The following is a 6,798-nucleotide window of genomic DNA, read 5'->3' as shown; positions in this document are numbered from 1 at the left end:
AAAAAAAGATAACCCAATTACAAAATGGGCAAAGGACATGTAAAGAATTTTCTCAGAGGAAGATATTTGAATGGCAGACACATGAAGAAATCCTCCAAATCACTGGCAACAAGAGAGATGCAAATAAAAACCACAATGAGGTACAATCTCACTCCAGTAACAGTGGCAAAGTTTAACAGGGAAGCAAATAATAAATGTTGGAGAGGATGTGGTGAGAAAGCAACCTTTATACATTGTTTGTGGGATTGTACAATGGTACAACCATTCTACAAGGCAGTTTATCACTTCCTCAAAAAGCTGGACATAGAAATTCCATATGATGCAACTATTATACTACTTGGAATAGACCCTGGAAAAAAATGAGAGCTGAGGCACAAATGGACACTTGTACACCAATGTTCACAGCGGTGTTATTCACTATCGCAAGAGCATGGAAATAGCCCAGATGTCCAACCACAAGCTCTTGGATTGAGACATTATCGCACATTCACATAATGGAATACTATGCAGCACTCAGGAGCAATGCTTTTGTAAATTACTACCTAACTTGGAAGGGACTGGAGAGCATTATGTTGAGTGAACTAACTCAGTCCCACAAGGACAGATATTGTATAAAACTATTATTGTAGAACGAAGGGGAAGGGCGGAAACAGAGGGATGAGGATGTGTGGCAGGAAGGGGGCTTAATCATGGGTTGTACAGGGAAATTGGAAGAATATGTTCAGGAAAACAATATATTCAAATTTTTAAATAAACTAGTATAAGAAAAAGAAAGAAAAGAAAAATCCTCACCACCATGCCAATAGTTAGCACCAAGAAAAATGGAGAAAAGATTGAGGTTTTAAAGATTTTGTCTTGCTTGGATCCACAATCAACATCCTTGGCACCAACAGTCAAGAAATCAAAAGAACAGTTGCACTGTGACAAATCTGCTGTTTAGTGTGCTAATGATATCAGTCTAGAGACTAAGGTGCACCTGATCCAGGCCACAATCTTCACAACGCCTTCATATCCATATGAGAGCTGGACAATGAATAAGAATTACAGAAGAACTGATGCTTTTAAATTGTGGTATTGGAGAATTGTACTGAACATATACTGAGCTACCAAGAGGGGGGAAAAAGGTCTGTTCTGGAAATGGTGAAACTAGTTTGCCCTTGGAGGCTTAGATTTTGAAACTACATTTCACATACTTTGGGCATGTTGTCAGGAAGGACCAGTCCTTAGAGAAGGACATCATGCTTGGAAGGGTAGAGAGTCAGTGCTGACGAGGAAGACCTTGGCTGAGATGGATTGGTGCAGTTACTATGACATGGGATCAGGTGTGCCAGAGACAGTGACTCATCAGTGGCTCACAATAGGGCAAGTTTCAGAGCCATTGTTCATTTAGTAGCTATGCAGTGTAGTTAACTCAATGGAACATAATAACAACACTCCCTAACTCATTTTTATGCAAAGTCAAGGATCAAGGGGACATTTTGGATGATTTGGAGGACATCCACCTCTGTGAGCCACTCATTACTACTACCTTCTCCTTTGTTCCTTTCAATTATAGAAGGGGGAAAAAACCCACAAAAACCCAAACAAACCAATTTCCCCTGAGTCCCTTGCTATTGGGAGTTATCATGTGACAGAATTCAGGCAAATGATATGTAAGTACAAACTGAGTGTGGGGAAGTTGTTACTTTCCCCATGAAAGAGATACAGGTATCTAAAGGTGCCCCTTTCCTTTTCTCTTCCGTTTCTGAGCTTGAACATGACACCTGGGCATGTGGTTACTATGCTTCTACAGAGTGAAAAAATCAATAAGCTATTTGTCTTAAGAAAGACAAAGTTGGGTCTTTTGTGGCTCCTCAAGTCCCCACCAGCCTTGCCTTTACTCTCCTTTGGGCTTCTTATTGTTTGATCATGTCAACTCCATATGTACATAAGCCTCTGATGTACATACATGGAGCTTATATTCTGCTACTTTCACCTAATAGCTTCCTTAATGCTATGTTCTCTGATGTCAATACTGAGAGATGCTTTTAAGACACAGTGGGATAATTTCAGCGGAGCCTAGACTAAGAAAAGCAGTTTCAGATGAATTGGAAGTCACACACCGGGTCAAACTTGTTAAGTGGCTCTGGGATTAGTCCCACAGGTCTGTCTTCTGATTACTGTGTAGCTAATGCTCATGTCTGACTACTTCTTTACTTAATGTTTAGAATTATTTGAGGACTTGTGCACAATTGTAGAAAATGCTACCCAGTTCTGTACTACCCCGAAAATGGAGTTTGGATCAGATCATTGTGATCCATAGCATTTCCATTGGCTAATTTTCATAATAGATCACTGGACCTTTCTTCCTTTTCCATCTTAATCTGAAAACTCAAGTGAAATTTGTTCAGAATCATAGAAGCATGTAAAATGGGCAATGACCAGGAATCAAACATGGCTAGATTTTAATTTTTAATTCATTTTTAATTAAATTTTAGTTTATTTATGATGACTTTTTTAAAATTACAGAAAAAGATGGTTCTATGACTGAGCCATTCTTGTCACCCCAAACCCGAATTCTTGAGTTATCATCTCCCAGAATTCTAATCACTTTTAAGTAGGTACTATTTAATAGATAACAGATCAGTGACAGGTATTGATCAATAAGGTCCCAGGTTCCCACCTCTTCCCAGCCATCACTCACAGAGGCCATCCACTCCCAAAAGAATACTGTCTTGGTGGGGGGTTGTGAAATCCTCCCTGGCCTTTATCCTACAAAAAATCCCCCTGAAAATAAGCCCACTGTTGAACTGATATCTACTCACAGTAAGGTAGTGCAGAAGGGAAATATGCTATAAAGGACCTTTCTAAAGTTCTAAAGAGCAAAGATATCATTTTACAGACTAAGTCGTGTCTTGTCTACATCTTGTTATAGCTGTTTCTTTTGCATCTGAGAGTTAGAATACAGAAGAAAAAGCAAAATCTTTGATATATGGTGTTGGTGAAGATTATTGGACAGTCAAAATAACAAGCAAATCTGTCTTTAATGAAACACAACCAGAGTGTTCCTTAGAGGTAAGGATGATCAAACATAATTTCACTTACACTGGGCATATTTTCAGGAGAAACTGAATTTTGAAGAAATTCTGTTGGGAAAGATAGATAGAGGGTTTGTGAAATAAAAGAAAATGTTCAATGAGATGGATTGGTACAATGGCTTCAGCAATGGGCTTGAGAGATAGTGAAGATGGTTCAGGATAGGGCAAAGTTCAGATCCCTGTTCACAGAATCGCTGAGTCACTATCGCTATGTTGTTATGTACCATTGAGTCACCTGTCACTCATAGCAACCCCATGTACATTAGCTCTGAACCCTGCCCTATCCTGAGTCAATCTCACCATCTTCAACAGACCTAATCCCATTTCTCCACTTAGTCAATTAATCTCATCCTGGGTCTTTCTTTCCTGCATTGTCCCTCTGTCCTTCCAAGCATGATGTCTTTCTCTAAGGACTGATCTCTCCTGGCCACATGCCCAAAATATGTGTGACTGAGCGTCAACATACTTGTCTCCATGGAGCATCTTAGTTTCACCCTCTCCAAGACAGACCTGTTTGTTCTCCTTGAAATCCATGGTATGTTCAGCACTCCTCTCCAATACCACAACTCAGAGTCATTGATCCTTCTTCTATCAACCTTAGTTTTTATCCAGCTCTCTGATGCATAGCAAGCTATTGTGATAACCATGGTATTTATCAGGTGCACCTTAGTTCCCAGACTGATATCATTGCCCTTCAATGCTCTAGAGAAGTCCTTCAACTCAATAGTGATCTAACAACAACATAGTGACTATATAAATTTTAAGAGGTAGATGCATTACGAGGGAGCTCTAGTAGCGTAATGGATAAAGAATTGTGCTGTCAACTCAAAGGCAAGAGGTTCAGGTCTGCCAGCTGCTCCATGGGAGAAACAGGGACAGTGTCCTCTGATACAGTTTATCACCTTTGAAAACCTACTAGAGATTCAGCTATTGGTTGATTCCTACTCAATGACAATAAAAGAGTAAGAGATTTATCAGTAGGCCTTTCTTCCAGGACACCTCTGGATAGATTTGAACCTCTAACCATCCACTAAGTAGACAAATGCATTAACCATTTGCTCCACTGAGGTGCTCCTGCAAAAAGCCAAATGCACTATAAATGCGATTATGAAGATATGCCGAAGTCAGAGTCCAAACCTTCTCAGACCAGTAAGATATCTTGGGTATTCAAGACCATATTGACTTAAAAACTTAAAAAGTATTTGAATGCCAAAAGACAATTAAGTACAAAATAAATGTGACACAATGGCTCACACAAAAGGCCACTGTGCAAGTTGGTATCAGCCATAGCTCACCTCAGAAAGTTCTCCTTCTCTGCTAAGGCCGTGACTGAGAGAAGCTTAAAGGCCACCAAGCCTAAGTTATACAGCTCTGCTATGCGGTGAGGTTTTGTTGTTGTTGTTGGGTTGGGTTTAGCTTTTTATTTCCTTGTAGTTCTATTTATTTTCAACAAACAAGTATACAGCTTCCATTTACCTGACTTTGAAGAGCTATTTTCTGCTTTTTAAATAACCTATGTGTGCTAATTAGTAACTCATAAAGAAAATGAAGTAGTGTGAAATTAGGCAGAGTGAATTATTCATGGCTGTGTTTTCTGCTGCCACCTCCCGATGGCATCTCCATTTGAGAAAGAAACTTAACAACAAGAGTATGAAAAATTCTCATCATGTCTCTTTTCCTTAATAGAAGCTTGTTCACTATAGTGGCTGAATCTAACAATGTTTGAAGAGAAAAATAATGATTACAATAATTGCAGTCATAATTGTAGCCAGTGGGGTTTAGTTTTATTTCTATTTGTAACAAGGGAAAAAAAAGTGGTAGGGACTGCTCCAAACATTCTATTTCTACTTCTTTGACAATTGTTTGTTCAGAATCTTAAGAACCAGTGGCAACCAAATCTGCCTCGATTCTTGAAAACTCTTTGAAGCCTCTGAAAGTGGTATCTTGTTTACACTTATAAAGCTGTGTATCAGTTGTCTATGACTGCCTTAACAGATGGGTTATTATTGTTGTTGTTAGGTGCTGTCTAGTCAAGTATGACTAATGGTGACCTTATAACCAATAGATCTGAACGCTCCCTATCCTGTGTGATTCTCATCATCTCTGATATACTTGAGGCCACTATTACAGTCACTGTGTCAATATATCTCAATGATGATCTTCCTCTCTTTCAAGGACCTTCCACTTTTCCAAGCATGATGTCCTTTTCCAAGTGCTGGCCCTTCCTAACGACAGTCCCAAAGTATTTGAGACAAAGCTTCACCATGCTTGACTCCAAGGTTCACCCAGGTTACACTTTCTAAATAAATAAATAAATAGATAAATAGATGAATGAATGAATAGATAGATAGATAGATAGATAGATAGATAGATAATGTGTTTGTTCTTTTGGCAGCCCTAATATTCAATACACTTCTCCAACACCACAATGCAAAGGGGTCAATTATTCTGGTTTCCTTATTCATTGTCCAACTTTCAGATACACAGCAAGTGGTTTTAAAGATCATGGCTTGCATTAGGTGCACCTTAGTTTTTAAATTGATATCATTGCCCTTTAGTATTTTGGAAAGGTCTTGACAGAAGATTTTCTCAATGCAACATGTCTTTTGATTTCCTGATTGCTGGCTCCAGGGGTGTTGACTGTGGATCCAAGCAAGATGAAATTATTGACAATTTAAATCTTTCTCCATCTATGATGATGTGGCCCTAGTGGTGCAGTGGTGAAGATTTTTGTTTTCTTGATGCTGGGAGATAATCCATATTGAAGTTTATGTCTTTGATCTTTTGCAGCAAGTATTTTAAATCCTCCTCACTCTCAGCAAGCAAGGATGTGTTGTCTGCAAATTCAGACTCTTGATGATGCTACAGTCGTCTTCATACAGCCCATCTTCTCAAAAGATTTGCTTAGCATATAGATTGAATAAATAGGTGGGGTGAAAGAATACATCCCTGACACACTTTTTAAAACAAACAAACAAACAAACAAACAAACAAACACCCTAACTTTAAAGTATACAGTTTCCTTGCTCTGTTGGGACAACAACATCTTTATGAAGGTATAGATTTTGCATGGGCACAGTTCTGAGATCTGTGATTCCTAATATTCTCAATATTAGCTCTTGTTGTGATCCACACAACCTTTGCATAGTCAATAAAAAACAGAGAGACATCCTTACATTCTCTCCTTCAGTCAAAATCCATCTGACATCAGCCATGACATCTGTGGTGCTATAGCCTCTTCTAAATAAATCCACATTGAACTTCAGGCAATCCTCTGTCAATGTGCTCTTCTATATATTTTTTAATAATCAAGATTTTCTTTCCATGTGATATTAATTATATTGTTTGGTGATTTCCACATTCTACTGAGTGACTTTTTTTGGGAATAGGAACAAATATGGATTTCTTCCAGTCAGTTGGTCAGGTAGCTGTCTTCCAAATTTCTTCGCACAGATTGGCAAGCATATCCAGGGCTGCATCTGTTTATAGAAACAAATCAATTAGTATTCAATAAATTCCTAAAGACTTATTTTTGGCAATGTCTTTAGTACTACTTAAACATCTTCTTTCATTACCACTGATTCTTGATCATATGCTACTTCCTGAAATGGATTCATATCAGCCAATTATTTTTGGTTGATTAAATTCCCTTCATTTCTTTTGATGCTTTCTGGATCATTCAAGCTTTTGCCCATAGCATCTCTTTCTATTGAAACTTGAG

This window comes from Elephantulus edwardii, unplaced genomic scaffold (assembly GCF_000299155.1).
Source record: "Elephantulus edwardii isolate Elephantulus edwardi_28Jun2011 unplaced genomic scaffold, EleEdw1.0 scaffold00033, whole genome shotgun sequence".
Classification (NCBI taxonomy): domain Eukaryota; kingdom Metazoa; phylum Chordata; class Mammalia; order Macroscelidea; family Macroscelididae; genus Elephantulus; species Elephantulus edwardii.
The sequence above is the reverse complement of the archived record's forward strand: the minus strand, read 5'-3'. Positions refer to the sequence as shown.